Raw genomic sequence first — 22,915 nt, forward strand, 5'->3', positions numbered from 1 at the left:
GCAGGTAGAAATTGGTGTACGGAGTCCATCTCCATTTTTTTTAGAAAAAAATCTTAGAAGTTTGATAAATAAGTCCATTTATATTTTGAGAGACACAGAACATTTTTAAGAGATTTATTTGAATATACCAGTGAAGTACGAATTACAGGACAATGCCTTTTAGTTACGTTAGATAGTTTCATTATTCACAGTTATTCCGAATGAAATTGGAATTAGAAATGTCATTAAATTATTAGAAGAAAGTGGGGAATATAGCTGTGATAAGATGCATCTCTTACAGATTTTACTGAAATTAGTTTTAGAAAATAATATTTTTATGTTTAAAGAAAAATTTTTTTGGCAATGTAATGGAGTCACGATGGGTACTTCCTGCACGAACAGTTATGCAAATGCTATAATATCTAAATGGGAGATGGAATACGTAATAGGGGGACCATTTTAGGAGATGATTCTTTTTTATAGAAGGTTCGTGGATGACCTCTTCCTATTGTGGAAGGGGTCAGTTGAGCAACTGACAGAGTTTGTGATGTTTATTAATAACTCTACGGATTTCCTTAAATTTACTGTGAATTATTCCCACGTTGGAGTTAATTTTCTGGATGTTTATGTAGAGAAAGACACTGTAGGTAAACTAAGTACAAAGATGTATAGAAAAGAGTGTCATGCTAATAAATTATTAAGGAAAGATAGCATGCACCCGAAGTATATATTTAGGAATGTTGCACAAAATCAGTTCCTAAGGTTGTCGAGATTGAATGTTAAAAAAGAAGACTTTGAAAAACAAACGGAAATGGTAAGACTTGAGCTATTAGATAGAGGATATGATGAGGGAATGGTAAAAAAAATGTAGTGGAAGTTGAGAGGTTAAGGGAAACAAGGGCAAAACCGTATTTTTCTAGATTGAAAAAATATGAACAGAATATGAAAACTGGAGATACTAATAAGTTAAGGATTTGTCTGAGCTACTCCAGGGATGTAAGGAAGTAAACCAGTGTTATTAACAAACACTAGAATATTTTAACCACAGATAATCAAGTGAGTAGGTTCTTGGATTCAAAACCGCAATTTGCCTTTAAGAATAAGAAGTGTTTAAAAAGAAGACTATGTACAACTAGAGAACAAGTACAAAAATGGAAGAAGTAGGGACCAGACCATGAGGAAAATGTCAATATTGTAGATACATTTCTGAAGAAACACAGTTCAGACATCCTGACACAGGAGATATTTTTATATTGAGAGTTAGTGCCAGTTGTGATACCCCCCACGTTGTCTATCTGGCTACCTGTCAAGTATGTAGTACATTCTATACAGGTAAGACTGATAGACTACTTAAAGATAGAATTAGAGAGCGTGTGTATCACATAAAGAAGAAAAGTAGTTTTAATGCTTTAGCGAAGCATATAGTAAACACAAATGAACATGTTTTTAGATTTATGGTAGTAGGTAGAACTTATATGAATCCAAGAGGGGGTGATATTAAAGCTAGAACTGAAGAGGTGGAAGCTAACTGGATTGTTAGACTAAGAGGTAGTGTAGGACATGGTCTAAATGACCATTCCTATGAGACCCATTTTGAATAATAGACCTTTAAGTAGATAATTATATGTTTATATATTTATATCTATTTTTATATTTATAGTTATTTCTATTTCTTAGATTGATACATATTTTATATGGAATCTTTTATGTATTCTTATGTATGTATTTGTCATTAGTGAGCATATACTTTTAAAAGTCAAACTGTTTATGTCATGTGATTAGAATTTGTTTGCGTCTTTCGGCTTTTCCCGGTTAGGGGTCGCCACAGCGGAACTCCGGTCCGCTAATGATTGGTAGTGGCTTTTTACATACCGGGTTACCAGCCCTGACACACAACCTTCAACGAAGGCACACGCCATTCACATATGCCTCCACATAGAAGACGCTCTAGCTGAGAATCGAATGGGACAACGTCTTGCTATGAGGCGACAACGCTACCTCAGCACCACCACCGCAGTATGTCATGTGATTAAAATAATTGTTATAAAGGGTGTGTTTTACAAATGGTTGATATACACCTGAAGAAGCTAGTAGTCAAAGCGCTTGTGTGCCATTAAAGCAGTGCAACTGTGGAACTTGGATCTCTGTTTTCAGTTTATAACATTCTTCAATTGCTGCAGAATTTTATCATTGTTTTAAGTTGAGAAGCTGGAGCCTTGCCTTTGCAGCCTTTTGGTTTTTACTTGTGGATTTCTCGTATTTGCATGCAAAGGCACCTGTTTTTTATTGGGCTGTTTCTTTTTCATTTTTTTTCTTATGTTTATGCATAATGAAAGTTCCATCATATTAAGAAGAGTTAAGCAATTAGGGAAGACAAAAACGTATCCGCAACCCCACTGAAATGCATAAAGTGAACCTACCTTATGATGACATTCATCTCAGTGCATGTGACATATACATTTATTTCTTTATCCTGCACATAAAAACTGAATTCTGTATTCTTGTTGCCAGCCTGTAATAACACTACACCCCAAATAAAGAGTGCTGGGGGAACATACATTAATGCAAAACTGGGCAGTCTCTAGTAACATACACTTTATAAACTATATTTCATTTAAGTCTGCTTCCTGTTACAATGCCATGACTGAATGATTTGCCAAAGGCAAGAAATTTTATTCAACTCAATAAAAATATGATTATTCTAACACTGTGTAATTTTAGAAGACATTCAAAGCTCTTTCTCTTGCTCATTTATAGATAATATCCCATTGTTGCTAAATGTAACTAAAATACATAATCACTGCATCGTTTTGTCTAAATAACATTCCACAAAAAAAAATACTGGCAGTCAACACATTGCCAGGCTCCTCCTCTTCATAAAATAAACTTTATAATGGAAGTCGTTTTATAAAGTTCAGTAGTTATATCATTATGAACACACAGGAGCATGCCAATAAACCATGTAATCCATTTAACAAACTTTTTCTGTAATAAAACTATTGCTTTGGTTTCTTAAAAAAAGTAGTTTGCAGTATAACAGCAGCTGTTCCTTATATTTTCCTTGTTTATAATTGTGCATTTACACACTAATGTGTCAGAGGCTTGGATCAGATCTGCAGCAGCTTACTGGAGATTCCAGTCCTTACAAGTTGCTCCACCTTCATGGGCACAGAAAATATCACTTTGTTTAAAATGCTACAGTTATGTAATCATAATATACAGAATAGTTGCATCACAAATGCTTCCTAAACTAATGCAGGTCAGTGATAAGAAATATTACTTAAACAAGTGTCCTGAAGTCAATGTGAAGTCAAAAGCACTAGAGCAGTAGTACCAAACAGTGGTGCCACTTGTCTTCAACATTAATGACAATCAAAACAGCACAAGCATCCCCATCCTTATCTCTTGACATGACCTTCCTGTCTCATGCATGACTCAGCATGGATGCAGACCTTGGTCCCAAGAAACAGTGTTTATTTATTTATTTTTTAACTTGGCATTATCTCCTCCTCCCACACTACCACTTAATTTCAATGCACCCTTTATTATAGTGACCTTCATGGTAAGAAGAGAGAGAAAGCTAACCTGCATGAAAATCAAACTACTCCAAGAACGGAATGGCGAAACATGGCATGATTCTATCTTGGTCAACTATAAAGTTTGCGTCCAGATGTACAGAAACAGTCTCTGTAACCCTTACAGATCTACATGTCCATCCTATTTACAAACAGCTGGATCTCAAAGACTCGCACCACAATAATTCTACATAGTACATGGTCAAGTTTAGGACTGCTGTACACTGCCCATCATGCATGGGTATCTAAATCCATCCTTAAATTTGGATCTTCCACTCCTGCAACAAAGATTCTGACCGAAGTTCAGTTTTACATTTAGACACTTCAACACACTGCAAGCATCCCAACTGCTCACTTCTGTCATTATTGTTTGTATACAGAATACCAAATGGAACAATCCTGCAGGGATAACAAACATTGTGGTACATACACTGCATTCTAAGTCAATGGCATGACTTTTCTATGTCTTGTAATGTTCTAGATTTTTAATACTACTTTATCATCACAAATGAACAGACTTGCAATAGCTGAACTACGAACCTTTGATCCACTGCTCAACAATCTGCTTGCTTGTATGATTTCCCTTCATAAGGCAACACCTTAATGCTTTTTTTTACAGGGTCTTATCTCCATACGCCAATACTCTGGAGACCTTTTACTTTCAAATGGATATAATGCAGGAATATTTTCTCTTTGACAGACAAAAACCCACTTTTACAAAACTAGGAGAAAGCAGTAAGCTATCCAAATCTTGGCAAAATGAAGGAAACAACAAAATCATATGAATTAATGATGCTGTAAAGTGCAGACAATGCTTTCATAAGCCAAAAACTATAAAGCAAACAGAAAGCCCCAAGCAACACTTTTTGCTTCTCCTCTGCGTACATTATTTCAAATTGCAAGGCACACAGAAATGGTAACGATCATTGTATCTTCACTTCCAGAAGACATTTATAACCAACCTAAAATGAAAAAGAAACAAAATGATTAATATGCAAGCTTAGTCAGTTTCTCCAAACTGTTATTAACTCTGCACCCAATTATGTTTTTTTGGATGTACCCAGCTACAACATATTATCTCAAATATCATAGCACTGTCATTTTAACTAGTGTTAACTAGTGGTAAGGGACTACTACCATTACTCTGCCAAGTCATTTCCTCCAATCATTATTTTAATTTCACTATTTACCCAGCTTGGTCTGTCTTTATAACTTAAACATGCATTAAAATAATCCTGCAACAAACTAAGTTCTAGAAGCAGACAGAAAGCAAGTAAGACTCCTTTATTTCTAGTTCCTCAAGAATTTTAATAGGATTTAAACTCTTGTTATTTATGTCACACAGATTGTTGGCCTACTAACATCCTTTCACAAGAGATTTTGTATTATATATATATATATATATATATATATATATATATATATATATATATATATATATATATATGTGTATACACACACACACACACACACACACACACACACACACACACACATCATATATAATGTGCTTAAGAACTTTGAGGATATCCCCAAGGATACTTCCCCAGGCGGAAGTCTAGGGGACACATTTCCCTCCTTAAAATCCATGTCCTCAGTGAGGTGCTCTCTGTGGGAGTCCAAGTGCCTCCTCTTGCATGTTCTCTTCCGAGGGGGTTCCTCCATCGTGGGCTCAGGGGAGGACTCAGAACAGATGACTACCCCAAGTGAGGCAGTGCCCATCTGAAAGGCACTCACAGGAGGGCTGACTCTGGATGATGAGGCCATAGCACCTAAACCCAAGAGAGGATGAGGAGGATCTAGAGGAGAGGTAATTGCCAAACTGGAGAATGTCCTCTCTACTGCCCAGAAGGCTAAAGGGATGGACAATGCTCCCCTCCCTCCCCAGCAGCCGGGGCCATCTGGGACTGGAGGTGGGACCCTGACACAGTACTGTAGCCCCTTGATGATATCGGTCCTAAGCTGTCCAATGCCAAAGCAACTAAGGATAGGCAATGGTCTGAAAACTCTGGACCCGAGCCTACTCCTAGGGAACTTGCACTGACTTCTCGGAGGCCTGGACTGAGGGCAGCGGAACAGAGCCAGCCAGGGACCCTGATGCTGTCAAGAAGGGAGGAATACCACACACTGTTAGCCTCTAACTAGAAATCCCCTGGGTCCTGACATTCCAAAACCTGAGGGATTGGAAGAGGCAAGTGCAGTCCTTCAAATGGGGAGGGTCCCCTAGCCACAGGGCTTGGCAGCAAGTCACTCAATTTGGGCCTTGAGGAAACTCCTCATCATCCTATCCATATCTAAGGGAAGGAGACTTCTGGAGGATCTGGATGAGGCTGACAAGTGGCCAGATCTAGCTGGAGATCCAACCTTGGATCCCACTGTCCTATAGTCCTGAGAAGGGGATCTGCTCTGACGAGTTGGATCCTGGATGACCGAGAAGGAGAACTCTTGATAACAATGGGATCCAACAGAACTGTTGGATCCGACAGCCTAGTTGGATCCGAAGGTATGGATGGTGTACCAGTCAGATCTATGGATGGTTTGCACCTACTCAGACCTGAAGGCCCCTGCTCCGTCGACGCCTTGGATGTGAGAGTCTGATCCGAGGCTCTAGGAATGGTGGATCTAAATCCGAAGCCGAAGAGGCTGGACTCGGATTCAGGGATCTGCTATGCAAGAGCCTCGGCTTCTTAGAATGAGAAGCAGAAGAGAACCCCCCCCCCCATGGAGGAAGCCTCTTTTTAGGTTCGCCTGTGGGCTTGGAAGGGACGCCCAAGGTCAAAGGGCCGCCCATCGTCAAGAAGCTTATTACAGCGCTCTACGAGTGCCCTGGGGTTGAATGCAGCACAAATGTCACATTCAATTTCCTGGTGCGCCGATCCTAAGCAATACAGACATGCGAGTTGGAACACTGCATTTTCCGACCGCACAAAGAGCATCTCTTGAACACAGAGGGTTTATCAGCCATACTAGTATGAAACACACACACACACAAAGCGATAAACACACTACCCTAGAAAAGGCAAGATATGATAGAAAGAAATATATATACATAACCTTTAACTTTTTTTTTTTTTTTTTTAACTACCCTACTAGTTAGTGTTGTTCTTGCTTCTTTTAGGGTAGGTTCTTCTTTCTCCTTCATTGTAGAATGGGTATGGTGTATAAACAAAAGTTATGTATTTACCATAACGCTAGATCCATGTTGTCTTCATCCATCCAGATCAATGAATGGGTCATTGTATCTGAAAGGATTTGACCTTGGCACCTTTTTTTATCAGCTTTTGAACATGGTACTCAGTCTCCTTCCCTATCCATAATACCCTTCTGTTCCCTGAAACACCTAAAATCGAGTCTGTCCCTAATATATCACATATGCAATAAAATGTAGCCAATAAAACAAATATATCCTGCCAATAATGATAACAGACTATCAGCTCACAGAATGAAGATATGATAAGGTCCTGGTCAGGTCAAAATCAGTTATCTAAGAGCTGAATGCGACAATTTTGGCAAGGGGGACGAGGGAGGTAGGTTGAGCCAGAAGGAAAAACAACATGGATCTAGCATTGTGAAGTACATAACTTACATGTCCGATGTTTTCTTATCTGTCCACTCAATGAAAGGGACATATTCCCAAGCTGCTACAAACTCCAGACTGGTCCCAAGGAAGGATATTCCAAAGGATGGTCGAGCCTAAAGATGTACATGATCTTGACTGCACATCCAGCTTACAGTGAGACACAAAGGTATCCACTATAGGCCAAGCAGCTACAACACAAACTTTATATTTTGGAACTCTGGCAAAGAAAACAGCAGAGGCTGCCACTACTCTGGCTGAATGAGCCTTGGGTTTGTGTGGGCTAGACCTCTGCTTGTACAGACAAAGAATGATATCAAAGAGTCACCTAGGCTATGTAACTTTATAAACACATTCTCACATTTTAGCCCTTGAGAATGTAATAAAAAGCTGACATCTTAACCTGAATTATTCAGTCAGTAAACTTAATCTTGATGGTCTATAGCCATCAAGGGCAAGATACATGCTTGCAAGTGACAAAACCATGGTTTCAGCAGGCTCAAGAGCAAATGTAGATAGCATGCAAAAGTAGGCCTAAACACATGGCAGCCACAACCCTGCTGGCTCACCAGGGAAACCAAGTAGCTTTCCAAGTTCTAAGATCAGTTCAATTAAAGGAGCATGCTCAGTACAGTAAAAACATGAATTAGCAAAACCCAGGTCCAGCTTTATTGTTAACTGTCACAACTGTGGTGCCAATCATGAGTCTAAAAGAGAAATGCTTAGCGTTTGGTCAGCAATGTCAGAAGTGTAAAAAATGGAACCATCTTCAAAGGTTTTGCAAAATCAGGTAAACTCCACATGGTTGTAAAGAAGGGTCACACAAAAAAGCAAGTTGATCAAGTGGAGCTGCAGCAGTCAACTTTTTATGTAGATGGTGTATCAGTAATTGATGGAAGAGTTGATGCAGTGAATTTACTGGCAAAGAACAAAGTGTTTTTTTTAAGTCCGGATCAATGGTAAACCCACAGAGCTTAAAGTAGACACTGGTTCAAAGTATAATGTTATATCAGTGGACACATTTGCTACAAGGAGAATTAATAAGCAACTCGATGTGGCCAGTAGTGAGAAACGTGTTGCTTATGGAGGTGAAGAAATTCAAACCGAAGGCTCAGTGATGCTTTCATGTTATTTGGGCAAGAACTGTTGCAGCTTGTTATTCTATATAGTTCAAAGACTAATACAGTCATTATTGGGTCTCAAAGACAGTTTGAGAATGAATCTGCTTTCTTTTACCAAAGAAGTTCATCACATAAGTGCATATCATAGTTCCATTTTTTCTGAAGTCATTTTCTCAGAGTATGCTGATGTTTTCGATGACAGGTTGGGCAATCATCCAGTTGTGTACTCCATGAAGTTAGATCCAGAGGTTACTCCAGTAGTTAGACCAGCAAGAAAAGTTCTGACAGCTATGCAGAATAAAGTCAAAGCTCGGTTGGATAAAAAAAGGTGTAATTTGTCCAGTTACAGAACCAACTGAATGGGTGCCGTCTATGGCAGCAGCTCACAAAAAAGGCTCACACAAAATCAGAATATGCATTGACCCAAGAAATCTGAACAAAGCATTAAAGAAACCACACCATCCAATGCATAGCGTCAAAGAGGTCGCAGCTCCAATACAGAATGCCACTGTTTTTTCTGTTTTGGATGCAAAAAGTTAATTTTGGCAAGTAATGCTTGATCACAAATCCTCATTACTAACCACTTTTGGTACCCCATTTTGCAGAAACAGATTCCTAAGGATGCCATTTGGAATAAATTCTGCATGTGAAGTTTTCCAGCGTGCAATGGAGCTAATTTTTTCGGGTTATCCTTGTACCATAATAGCAGATGGTTTATTGGCAGGAGGCAATGGTGAAGCATAGCATGACAGAAACCTAAAGAGAGTTCTAGACAGAGCATGTGAAGTAAATTAAAGCTCAATCCTCTGAAGTGTAAATTCAGACTACCAAACGTTTCATATGTAGGTTATTCATTTACCAGTATCGGCTTGAGACCAGACCCATCCAAGGAAGCAGCTATTCTTGAGATGTCAACACCAGCTATTATTCAAGCACTAGAGCATTTCCCAGGCATGGTCAACTATTTCGGCAAGTTTATATCAGACTTCAGTGAGTTGACAGCATCTTTAAGAGAGCGGACGTGCAAAAAATGTTACATGGTCATGGTTAGAACAGCACCAGAAAGCATTTGAAGACCTTAAGCAGAAAACTGCTGCCTCACCTACATTAAGATACTATGATGTAAATAAACCAGTTACGCTTTCCTGTGATGTTTCAAAGTTTGGTCTTGGTGCAGTTATTCTTCAAGAGGGCAGACCAGTAGCCTATGCATCTAGTACACTTACCCAACCCGAGATGCAATATGCTCAAATTAAGAAAGAATGTTTGACAACATTATTTGCATGTTTCAAGTTTCATGATTATATCTGTGGTTGAGATATTCAGATTGAAAATGATCACCAACCTTTAGTTACTATTCTAAAGAAGTCTATGCATTCATCTCCAGCTAGATTACAAAGAATGATGCTCAAACTGCAAAAGTACAACTTCAAAATGGTCTATACAAAAGGTAAACTACTTTATCTGGCTGGCACCTTATATAGATCACCCAGAAATATGACGGAACAGCTTGATGCAGAGAATTTTGACTTTGACGTGATGGCAGTGCATAATTTCTTAACCACTAGACTTGATGAGCTGAGAGATCACACAAAGACGGATCCAATTTTGGAAAAGCTCAATCACTACATTAATGTTGGATGGCTGTCAAAGCAATCTAGTCTACGACGAAGTGCAAACCTATTTTCCTTACAGAGATGAAATGTTAATGGAAGATGGCATTATTTTCACAGGTCCTAAAATTGTTCCTGCTTTCTTATAACAAGAATATATCCGATTTTTTCATCATGGTCACCCATGTTCCGCGTCCACTAAGAGAAGAGCATGAGAATTAGTATTTCGGCCTTCACTAGTGAAAGACATTGATAAAGTACTTTCTTCTTGCTCAGTATGCAGTAGTACTAAACTACATTTGCAAAGAGAACCACTTCAGCTAAGTCAAGTTCCTGAACTACCTTGTTCAGCAGCAGCCACTGATATCTTCGAGTAGAACAATTAACACTACTTAGTATTGGCAGACTCTTACTCAAATTGGTTTGAGATTGACTAACTACTCAACTTACAATCCACTACTTTTATTACTAAGTTGAAACTTCATTTCTCAGTCCATGGTAGTCCACACAAAGTTGTTTCTGACAATGGTACTCAATTTACTAGTCAGTTATTTCTGAAATTTGCAACAGAATGGGTCTTTCTACATGTTACTAGCAGTCCTGAATATCCACATTCAAATGGACTAGCTGAATGTGCAGTGCAGAGTGCAAAGCAATTACTTGAAAGGTCAAAGTGTGACAATACCAATGTCTTTTTGAATTTACTTAATCTCAAGAAACATAACCCGTGATGATACACTTGGCTCACCTGCTCAAAAACTTCTATCCAGGCAAACCAGACCAACGTTACCTATTAGTTCCAGTTTACTGAGGCCTAAAGCTAAGAACAACAGAACCATCAAGGCTCAATTATTCAAGAAGCATTCTAGCCAGAAGTCCAGTTATGATAAATGGAGCAGATTTCTTCGTCCATTGAGGGAAGGAGAGACAGTGAGGATACAAACAGTGAAAGGTTTTGACTGGATTGGTCAAGTTACAGGTATATCTGCAGAGCCAAGATCCTAGCTTGTAGAATTTGAGGGTGTGGAGTACAGGAGAAATCTCAGACATCTTCTCCTGTACCAGAATCAACATTACAACATTGTTCCTGTGATACAGTCTCTAGCTCTTGAATTTCCAGGCCCAGTGTGAAATACACAACAACATGGATAATTGTATACATGTACCTAAACTTGTATAACTGCATGACAAAGAAATACTTGTATTATCTGCATGCCAAATAGATTCATAATGTTGCATTATCTATTTCTCAAAGAGGGAGGCTGTAGATCAGAGTTATGTGCTGTATCTTTAAGAAGCATATCAAGGACTGTATGTGCACATATCAATACCAGGCACATGGTATTCCCAGTGCCATTTTGAGAGTGCAGCCAGAGAGTGAGCAAGTATGATTGCAGTAGTTAGTCTGTACATAAATTACTTAAGTTAAAGTCAGTAAACTTCTATCATGATATCTTTGTATACAATATAGTAGAACAGAACCCATGCAGACTCTTCTATTGTGCCCAAAGCAGGACAACGACAGCTTCCTTTAAGAATGCCTTACACAATTTTAAGGATGCAATGGGATTGTGATCTTCCCCCACATAAAAACTAGATATGGCTACCCATAGAGAAACTGGTGTCTTTTTGGAATAATCCGGCAAAAAATCCAAAAGAGAGGGAAGAGGTGACAAAAAGAGTGTCTAAGCCCTTAGAGGAAGCCCAAACAGCAAATCTTTTCCACTTACTTCTGTAAACCTTCATGTTATGTTTCTGGGAGAACAACACAAGTTGGGCAACAGAACAGGAGACCCTTACATTCTAGGCAATCACTGGAATTGCAGGAACCAATGTGGTTAACTTTAATGCTTTCAGATCTAGGTGAGACTGTCTGGACAAGTGGGAAGAAGGTCTGGAAGAGGATCTAGCACCCATGCAGAGTGTTTCGGATGTGGCTAAAGGTGGAGGAACCAAACCTGCTGGGGCCAGAAGGGGACAATAGGAATTACTGTTGTCTTGCACATTACTTCTTTCTGTAGAAACCTGGTTATTATGGGAAAGGGTTGAAAAGTGCACAGAAGACCTGGAAGCCAATTGTGGAAAACAGCATCCCTCAATGACTGACCCTCTGAGGGAATCAGGGAAAAGTAGCTGCTACACGTGCTGTTTAGATGGGAAGCAAAAAGGCTGCAGCATGGCAGGTCTCAGTGGCTGAAAATCACTGATGCCACTGTGACCGAGAGACCCCTCAAGGGACAGAGCAATAGACCTGCTCACTTGTCATTAAAACATTGGGAATCTCCAGGATGTGCTCTGCTACTAGACATTGCCCACTGCTAAACCCTCATGGCTTCTCAGCATAACGGGCAATAGCATGTTCCCCAATGTTTGCTGATGTACCAGACTACAGACATGTTGCCCATCTGGATGGAGATCACACCTTTGAGGAGAGAGTCCTGCAATGCCTGCAATGCTAGGACTACTCTAATCTCCAACACACTTGTGTGAAGGTTGGCATCAATTACAGACCATGTGCCTTGGACAGTGTTCCCTTTGTAATGCCACACTCCACCTCAGTAGGGAGGAGTCCATGGATACAGTGGCCATTGTGGGTGGATACAAAAATGGTCAGTCCTAGGAGTCACGGGGAAGAGGTCAATCACCACAGAATGTGATGCATGCACACTGGCATGTGGTACACGAAGGCAGAAAGGCTGATCCAGTGCTGAACATTGGACGAAAAGATCCACTGTAGGACTCTCATTTAATACCTTGCTTGCAGGACTGGAATAATTGATGCAGCCACCTACCATAAAAGACAAAGAATTAGTGTTCATGAAGGAGTGTGTGAAGTAAGAACTTGTGAGTCTTGAACACAAACAGAAAGGGTCCTTATTTGCAGGATCTTGGCTATCTGGGATGTCATGTCCAGGTGTCACCCTGTAAATTCTATTCCATGCATTGGAGCCAGCTGGCTTTTTATCAAGTTTATACTGGTTCCTACGTGTTGGAAGGACTGGAGCGTCCCAGCATCGAATCAGCAGATCTCTGGTGGGGAGTGGTAAGGAACAAGTCATCTGGATATGGAAATGCACAGAACCCGTGCAGTCTCAGGTAAGTTGCTACAACTATCATGCATTTGGTGAACACCCTGGTGAGGCCAAAGTGTAGTGCTCTGAACTGAAAATGGCTGGCTCCCAGCCAAAAGTAGAGAAGCCTTCTGAATTACTTCATTATTTTTATGTGGTAGTAAGCATCCTGAAGGTATGCTGAGCACATCCACTGGTCCTTCCTCCGAAGAGGTGAAATGGACTGTACCCATGACCATCTTGAACTTTGTCTGCCTGACAAACTGATTTTAAGTGGCTGCAGTCCAGAATGGGCCTGAGGTCCCTGTTTTTTTTTTTAAACCAAAAAGAATCTTGAATAGACTCTGGATCCTTGCTGGTCTGTTAGGACCTTCTGGATGACTCTTTTCTTGCAGTTTTGCTAAACCAGCTTCTGCTACATCCCTCTGACTGGGTGGAATGTTGAGGATTCTCTTTTTATCAGTGGGAGAGAAAGCAAAGGGAATAACGCAGCCTCTGGTGATTATCTTCTGCACCCAAGAATCTTGATTGATGGCTAGCCAGGTGTGAGGATGCAGAAAGAAGCACCCCAGCTGCCACTAAAGTGCAGCAGTCGGACAATTGTTTAGGAGCACTGGAAGATTTTCTTGGTGAAGGGGCCTTGACTTCCTTCATTTTGGGGACCACATCTGCCCCTAGGGCAACATCCATTGAAGTTGTTTTCCCTTTGCTGGGAGGGAGCTCAGTAACCAGAAGTGTCCTGGGAAAAATTCTGGCACTTTCAAAACCAAAGCTTCTTTCCCCCCTTCTGGTTCCAGGAAAAGTCATTTGGGGGGGGGGTGGAAAACCATATCCCTATGCCAGACAAACTTACGCTCTTGCTTGCTTATGTGGAGTGTCTCTAACCTTGGGTCCAAAGAGAGCTGGCCCATCAAAGGGGGCATTGATGAAGGATGTCTTGAAACTTTCTGCAAAGTTGCAGAGACACATCTGGGCATGTCAATAAATAGCAATGCTGGTGCCTGCTGCTCTCACAGTGCTATATGTCACATTGGAAAGTAGGCATAGACAGCAGCAATTCCATCGACTTCCGGGTGTCTGCTGGCAAATTACTTGAGAGGGATTTGGAAAGTTATTTAGTCAAATCTCTCTGAAAAATGAGTGATGTGTAAAGTAATTCATTGTGTGAAGTGTAAATGTTGCCGAGGCATATGTCCACATTCCAAATCTGTCCAATGCCCTGGACTCCCTGTTTGGGAAATTGACAGAGGTGCTTTCTTTGGAAAGCTCCTTCTTTCTGGCTGCCACCTCCACCATAGCATCAACTTGGGTGACATATTCCAGGGAGACAATAATATTTTACCTGGTTTCCTAGGAATTGGCTCCACCATGTTGGCTTCCTTCTATGAGCTTGTCAGAGGGCAGGACCACCCAAGCATTAGATAAGCCAGCTCCAAAAGTCTCAATGAATACGACTCTTCTTGGGATGAAGATTCAGATTACCTTCCCTTTGTACTTTATCAATTCCAGGGTTTCACCTAAAAGAGATGTCTAGTGCAGGGACAAATTTTCTCAAATTTAGTATTTTCAGTAAGCAACTTCTGGGAGGATGTGACATGTCTCCTCTTGCATGCATGTTTCCCGTGACCTTCCTCCAGGGGGTTTCTTCAGGGAGGTTTTGGCATCTAAATGGGGACTCAACAAGCAAGGACCCACTAAATGAGGCTGGCTGTTCCTAATGGATAGGATGACAGGACAAAGCAGAACAGAGAGGGAGTAGAGACAGAGCACAGCCAGTGTGAGGAATATCCTCTCTACATCTGGAATGAACCTTCTGAAATACTTTGAACTCTGAAGTCAAAATTAGAACTGAGGCCAGTCTCCAGCACCTTAGAAAGCTGATGACAGAGCAGAGCTGTCTAAGGCTTATGTACAGAGGGAAGATACTGCTCTGCAAATCTCAGTGTTGAACTCAACTGCTGAACCCTCAGCCCCAACTCCTCAGCTTCAAGACCCTTCACGATCCGACAGACATGGGATCAAAAGGGTAAGGGAAGGAGATGGGGTTGAAGCTGAAGTTGCTCTTGGCTATGACAGGATTCTCTCAGGAGCATCCTTAGCACCATGGGACCCTGGACCAAGGGTCAGATTGAGGAAGCAGGAAACAAAGGGGAACTGACTGCAAAAGCCCCAGTGACCCCGGAGGAGGGGAAACCAGGTGGACTCCCATCTGAATCAGAGTTCAAAGAAATTTTCTCATCATCCTACTGATGTTGGCTTCAGAAAAACTTCCTAGGGAGAAGCAGCAAAGAGGAGATGGAGTTCAGATCTGTTCTTCTAGTTGCTCCTGGCATGATTTCAGATCCATCATCTTGGGATTTCTGGATGCCAGCTCTGACGTGGAAGTCAGATCTGGAGACCTCTTCTTGGACCTATTCTTTGGTTTACCTTTCCCCTTTTCTTTCTCTTTATTCTTTTCTCTCTCTCCTTATGTTTTGAAGTTGTTGGTTTGTCAGATTTCTTGGGGGAAGGAGAAGCTGAAGATGAAGCAAAAGGGATGATTCTCCCACTTGGGCAGAGAGATGCCTCTTTAATACTGTTTTATTTCTGTGGTCCCCTAAAGCCCTGGCCCTGAAAGAGGTACAAGACTCGAACTCAACATTGACATGGTCAGCACCCAAGCATTAAATGCACAAGTTGTGCATGTCTTGTGGGGAGATCTGTGCACAGGCACTACACTTTTTGAATCCAGAGGCTTTGTCAGACATAGCGGTCTTGAAACCAAATCTCCTCACATACAAACAAACTGGAAAAATTATACAGTCCTAAGGACACTGTAGCAAAAAACAACCACTAAATCACTTCGAAAAGTTTAAAAAAAAAAGTTATGAAAATACCAGATAAAGGCTAAGAGACAATTTTTTTTGTATATATAGGGTAGGAGAAAAGGAGGGAGGAAACTTCTGAGAATTAACTGCACTAGTTATCTAAACTATATACTGGCAGAAAGTACAGTATATATTAAATTCTGAAAACTTAGCTTTCACCGAGTGCCAAGCCCTCACAAATCGTGTCTGGTCTCTTCAGGTGGCAAACATTGGAGGTATTTTAGGGAACAGGAGGGCATTATGGGTAGGGGAGGAGCCTGAGCCTCAGATCCAAAAGGTGGGAAAAAGGTACCACGGTTGGATCCGACAACACACTTGTTTAGTTGCACAGATAAGACATCAGATCTGCTTCTGTGGGGTTTCCTTAATTCAGAAGATGCTGGAAGTGCTGCTTCCAACTGCCTTTTATGTCCTGAGACCGGTGAGCAGATTGTTGCTAGCATACCTTGAATGGTGTCTCATGACCATCTTCTTTATCTCACTCTTTTTGGCCTGCAATCTGATGAGAGTTTGTGCGCCACCTGCTGGGTAACCCTCCAGAAGCTGGTAGAGTGCCTCTCTTGCCTTGTTATTTGCTACTGCAACTGCTATACTGGCAATCTTTGTTAGCCAGTCTCTATTCCTTCTTAGCCTGTGCTGTCCTATCTCTCACTTTTTTCCTGCACTTTTTTCCTGCTGTCTTTCTTTTTTTGATGACCTCCTGGACGTCTGCATTCCACCACCAGCTTTTCTTATGTACTTTTATTTCCATACCTGGCTTTGCTGCATTATCTCTTCTGTAGTTTTCACACATACTGTTTTGAAGTGCTGCCATTCTTCACCTTCACCTATTGCCTCTTCTTCCTGATGGGCTAGAATCCCGAGTAATTCCTTGAATTCTTGTGCTTCCTCTCCAGTCAACTTTCAGGTCTTCAGCCAAGTCTCTGTTGATCTTAGTGCCTTCTCTGACCAATGCTTCTGACTGTAGCTGCCAGCAGTTTACACTGGGGGCATAGGCTGATATTATAAATACTGTCCTATCTTTACAATGGAGTGTGATTTCTATAAGCACATCACTAATTCTGATAACATCTGACAATGATTTCTAAAGACTCTCCTTCACCACAGTCCCCACACCATTTCTAGTATGCCCTCCCCCCAGAAAAGTTGACTCTGGGTCACAAACTAAGTGGCTTTGTTGCACTGCCCTTCCATCTTTGCCTCCTGGATACACTGGATGCCCAGCCTCTTCCAAGCTGTGTACATTGAGAGTAGCAACGCTTAGTTCGTGTTTGGCAGGTTGATAGATTTAATGTCTAGATTTCACTGAACAGCGCTATCCCAGGTAACCCAAGCTGGGCAAATGGAAACTAGTTGGCCAATAGCTTATTGACTCAGGGCTGCTGGGCTTCATGGTGGGCACACACTGGCCAATATATGCAGAACAGCACCCCCCCATTAGTAACAGGTCCCTGGCATAGGTTGGAGTAGGCTGGATTCTCAACTCACTTATCTCTGGTAAATACTGACGACTATCTTTGGTGACATTAGTCAACATGACCAAATCAACTAAAGCCAATTATTTTACACTTTTGAGTGGCTGGCTGACATGCAGTCTGTGACCCATGTTGTCCTACCTAGGGTGTAAGGTACATCACAGCTGATGCCTAAAGCGGTTAGTGTAGGCAACCCCCCCACCCCCGATGAGCACCATCTAGAGTCTATGCTGCTCATTTTTGGGGGGAGTTTGAGGTGGAAGACACTCAGCATGTTTTAGGAGGTGGAAGGAAACCCAAAGAGACACATGGAGAACATGCAAACTACATAGAGGCATTAGCAAGAGGTCATGATCAAACCTCGTACCTTGTGCATGGGAGGCAAGTCTCTTTCTCTCTGTTATGTATGTATGCATGTATGTATACACACACACACACACACACACACACACACACACACACACACACACACACACACACACACACACACACACACACACACACATCTGTACTTATTTTATCTCATTAACTGTGTAAGTGAACTGGTCAAAGGACCCTTTTCAGTTAATCCCTGAGCCAAAAGACAAAAGGCAAAAAAAAGAGAGAGAGAGAGAGAGAGAATTAACACACATCAAGTTTGTTTGTGTCTTTCGGCTTTTTCCCGGTTAGGGGTCGCCACAGCGGAACTCCGGTCTGCTAATGATTGGTATTAGATTTTTATGTGCTGGCTTACCGGGTCTAACGCACAACCTTCAACGAAGGAACACCCATTCACGCATGTCGCCACACAGAAGACGATCTAACTGAGAATCGAACGGGCAACGGCTAACTGTGAGGCGACAACGCTACCGCAGCACCACCACCGCAGTAATTAACACACATCAAGTACAAAAGCAAAATGATAAATTAATAATGATAAGTTTCAATGTGGAAGTGCAAGTCTTAACATACCTGTATGTATATGATTAACAGTAGTCTTCATTACCAAGTGTAATGTTCATTTTGCAGAAGCAGAAGAAAAAACTCATAGTATAAGAAAACATATATGCAAAAGAGAAAGCAAAGAGAAAAAGGAGGGGGCATGCGCAATATATAAATGTGCATCCTGTAGTAAAGTTATGACAACAAAGCAACAAAGAGCTTATCATGTGTCACTGAAGCAATTACATTTGCCTTCTTTATAGAGATGAGTTCTCATAATTTTTTTTAAAAGGTTGTTTATGTTTTTTGACCAAAGTACAGTTCCTTGGTATTTGAAATTTTGCTTACAGGCAGCTGAGGGTGGAAAAGGAGAACATACCTTAAATCAGGGTAGGATACAGTAAGGGAGTCCTTCCAGCTAAAAACATACAGAGAGTGGAAATTCAAGGTATGGCCATTGGCTTGGTCAACAACCCATCTGAAATAGACATAAAGCTAATCGGTCATTGGGTGCAAGAAAAGGAGAGAATTTTATTACTGGGAAAACTTTAGGGGAGAAAAGAGAATAGGGTGGTAGGAATTCCATACTAACCCCAAGATAAACAGATAAAGAGAAGGGAGGTACTGGTGTATAAGGCAGTCTATGACACTTTTGGCAAACATGAAAATGAATCGAAAAAAGAAAAATGGAAAGACCTGAGTTGGTAAAACAATTGATCGAGGCTAGTGGAGACATAGGTTCTACAAAGGGATTAATAAATAAACTATACAAAGCCTTTATCCAAGATAGATGGGTAAACAGGTAAAAAAAGTCAGAACATGGCAAGAATTTACCAACTGGGAATTAACAAATAAAGTTTGGATGGAAAGTTGTTCTGCCACAAGGATAGCAGCTAAGGCTAGAATGTTTAGAATTTTCACTTGGATCATACGAGGTTACTAGGCTAATGGCCCTGGGGCCCTTACAAGCCTAGCCAAGAGTTTATCCCCAAAAAAGAAAAGAAAGCTCAGTCAGCACCTGTTGCCCCCTGTCAATGAGGGCAAAGGGGGAACCCCTGGGACAAATCTGTGGTTTCCCATCCACTCATCAAGACTGCGCTTGAACAGGGTCAGTTATGTACTCTGACATGTATGGGAAGTTATTCCAGAGACAGGGCAGCCTCTGAGAGACAAACCTATCTCTCCAGCAGGTTTTGTTGATGTTGCACATTAAATGTAGGTCTTTCAAGCAGGTAATGCGTGAGGAATTACACTTACGAATATGGAGCATCTCTAGTAGGGCAGGGTCAAAATTATTGCCTTGTAGGCGAGACACAGACCACCTCTGAGCAATCTGTACGATACCGAGTAGAGTGATAGTGATTTGAGCATGTCCGCATAGGACAGGTGTTAGAGGCCATGGATTCTATTTGTGAGATATTTTCGTGGCCTTTCCAGTTGATACAGGTGTTTGGAGACATACATACTAAATGGGGTGTTATACTCAATTACAGGCCTAATGAGGGAGTAGTACAGAGAGGTAATAACCTCATTTTTTCTGGATGCAATTCCTTTACTTATGAGATGAACCAAGTAAAAGGCTTTTCTGACAACTGCTGATACATGCTGGTCGAATTTGAGACTGTTGTCAATCTGAATACCCAGGTCTCTCACCACAGGTTGTGTGCTTAGGGGGTTGTTGTTGATGTGGTAATTAGTAGGGGCTGTGTTTTTGCCAAATGGTATGATAATACATCTTTTGTGTTTAACTTAAGGCCATAACTTTGGCACCAGTCATTTGTTGCTGTGAGACCCTCTTGCAGTATGTTAACATCATTTGGTGAGTCAGTGACAGCACCCAACTTACAGTCATCTGTAAACCTGGTCAGCCACAGGCCCTTTGTCTTTGCCTGGACCTCTGAGAAGTAGATGCCAAACAGTAGGAGTCCCAGGACAGATCCCTGGGGAACACCACTAGTGACAGGTCTGCTGTTGGAGGTGGTGGCGCCTATTTTGAACTTGTGGGTCCGATCAGTGAGCCAGCTGGCCACCCACCCGAAGAGACAGGGATTTATGCCAAGTTGAGTTAGCCTTTAGAGGATGCCCAAGTGGGGGATTGTGTCAAAGGCCTTAGCAGAGTCAAGGTAAGCTGTATGGACTGACCTTCCCTCATCCAGGGCCTTGGTGACAGTCTCAAAGAAGTCAACCAGGTTCCAACAGGCAAGATCTTCCCCTGATGAATCCGAATTGGGTGGGGTCCAGTGCTTGGAGATTGCCCATGTCCTTGTTTATGAGATCCATAGTATATACGTTCCATGGCTTTACAGATCAGATTTGTTAAGCTAATGGGGCGATAGTTTCCTGGGTCAGTAGTGGCACCATCTTTGTGCAAGAGGATGACAATGGCAGTTCTCCACTCTGCTGGAATGAAGCCTGTAATTAGGCTGTGGTTGAATAAGGTTCTCAATGGCGAAGCTGCTTCTTGCTGGAGATGGTGCATAATACAGCCTGAGATACAGGTCCCATGGAAGCCGTGTTCTTTGCCTTGGATAGGGCCTATAACACTTGATCTACGGAGATGTGAGGTGCATGACAAGTATTGGGGATGTCAAATATGCCTTTGGGAGGGATAGGGGGGTGACGTTTGCTCTGAACCTATAAGCTAGCAGGTTGGATAAGTCAAAAGGATCACTGTAAGTGGTACCTTAAAGTACTAATTCAGAACAAACCTGGGCTTTACCACAGAGGTTCCTGAGAACTGAAGAAGGCTTTGTGGTTTCCCTTTGTTTCAGAGGCTAGTTTCGATTCATAATTGGCTTTGGAGGTTTTCACTACTGATCTAATTTGCTTGTTGAGGCTGAGGAGGAAGTTTTTCCAAATTGGAATTTGTTCCTTTTTACCCTTGGACAATAGTTTCTTCCTTTTGTTGTAAAGCCTGTTGATACAAGATGTCCACCAGACAGGTTTGTGTTTCCTTGAGAAGCAGGTTTTAGTTCTGTTGGGTATGGCTGAGTCCATGCAGTTGTACAGGTGCTTGGCATACTGCAATGGCATACTATTCATCGCAGTTGTCTGCATTCTCTGAGTGGGGTGGTGGTGTGAAGCTTCTGATACACTCCCTTAGGCGATAGTAGTCAGCTTTTTAGAAAAGTTTTTTAACCTGGTTACAGCTGGGCTGGGGTGGGGGATGTGGGATAGAAACTTTGAATATGACAGACTGAAGATCTGATCTCACCAGGGAAGAATATACTATGGGAATGGTGCAACAGTTACCCATGTTGGTGAGAACCAAGTGCAGAATGTTATCTCCCCTTGTGGAGGATGATGAGCTGGTCTAGTGCGCTAGAACTGATGAAGTCACGGAATTGTTGGGTGAGTGCATTAGTGCAGGAACAGTTCACACAGTCTATGGTGGGGTAGTTGGTCACAAAGGATCAGGGTGTTAGGGGGTACCTTGATGAAGTCAAGTAGGTCCAGTAGGAGTGGGTGTCCTGAGTCATGGAGGGGGGTCTATAGGTGGCTATAACTTGGATGGGTATCTTGCCAACTGGCAGTTGCACCTGGAGTAATTCCAGTGCGTCATGCTGGCAAACCAGTCTGGAGGTGTGCGGGTCGGAAAGTGTGGAATGAGGTACAGCCTGGTAAGGCGGGGGTGCTCTCAGCAGCCCTGAACAAAGTTTCCATGACTGCACGGACATTGACATCTTCCAGTGTGAGGAGAGCCTCCAGTGAGTGCATTTTCAGGTTAAGGCTCCTATCATTAAGCTGCATGACCTTCAATTTGCTTATGCTGGAAGATTTGCTTTTGGGACATAGCCTAAAAAAGGCACAATGGGGAGGCAAGAGCCTTGGCCAGGATCCGAAACCCCAAGGGTGACAGGTGGAGGCCATCTCTGGCAAAGCATCAGGACTTGTCAACCATGTCATCCCAGGCAGACAGATACTGGATCCCCTTGGAAAGACACCAGAAACTAAGCCAATGGAGTAACTATTTTTATACTGCAGACTACATTAACAGTTTCCAGAGGTAAGAGGAATGTTGTTGATGCAGGAAAGTTTGTAGGTGGTGGGGGATTGGAGCCACACATTCTGGAAAGTTTAGAAATTTTCCAACTTTAAAAGAGACTTGGGTAATCTTATTTATCCAGGAGGTCCTAGGGAGGAAATGGCAAATTAATTAACTTTTAGTTATGTACTTACCATAACTTTAGATGTTTGGGATCCATCTCGCCTACATTCTGTACTGATGGGTTCGGAGCCGATCCTCTGCTCCGACTCGGCACGCTATACTATAGAGCGAAGTCTCTAATTGGCTGAGCTATTCTATATCCCAGGATGCACCACCACCAATTCCCCAGATCTTGTTTGTCCGCACACATGCACCCACACATGCACTGCTGATATAACATTGCCAGATGTTTCAAGATGAAACAGTCGAACTCGAACCGTCCGGTCTCTTCTGATCTCCAAGGCAGGGGGAAGGAGGGTGGGTATTAGGAATGTAGGCGAGATGGATCCCAAACATCTAAAGTTATGGTAAGTACATAACTAAAAGATGTTATGTGATCCTATCTCGCCTACATTCTGTACTGATGGGACAGCGTCCCTAGCACCCGATTCCTGGGTGGCTCACTGGAAAACACTCCTGAGAACTGTGGAACCGAAGGAAGCTCGCCCCCGAGATGCCACATCCAATTTGTAATGAGAAATAAAGGTGTGAGGAGAGGACCAGGTAGC

General features: G+C 41.9%; 1 protein-coding gene across 1 annotated transcript in view; it reads right to left on the reverse strand.

Annotated features, from left to right (window-relative positions):
* Window positions 1-3,470: 3,470 nt before the first annotated feature.
* CREG1 (cellular repressor of E1A stimulated genes 1) overlaps window positions 3,471-22,915 on the reverse strand; it is a 138,515-nt gene continuing 119,070 nt past the window's right edge. Inside the window, exon 4 of the mRNA XM_044073102.1 lies at window positions 3,471-4,516. The gene's annotated coding sequence lies outside the window, so the exon portion shown is untranslated. The remainder of the gene's footprint in view (window positions 4,517-22,915) is intronic.

This window comes from Protopterus annectens, chromosome 5.part1 (assembly GCF_019279795.1).
Source record: "Protopterus annectens isolate FY-2018-M chromosome 5.part1, PAN1.0, whole genome shotgun sequence".
In the NCBI taxonomy this organism is placed as follows: Eukaryota; Metazoa; Chordata; order Ceratodontiformes; family Protopteridae; genus Protopterus; species Protopterus annectens.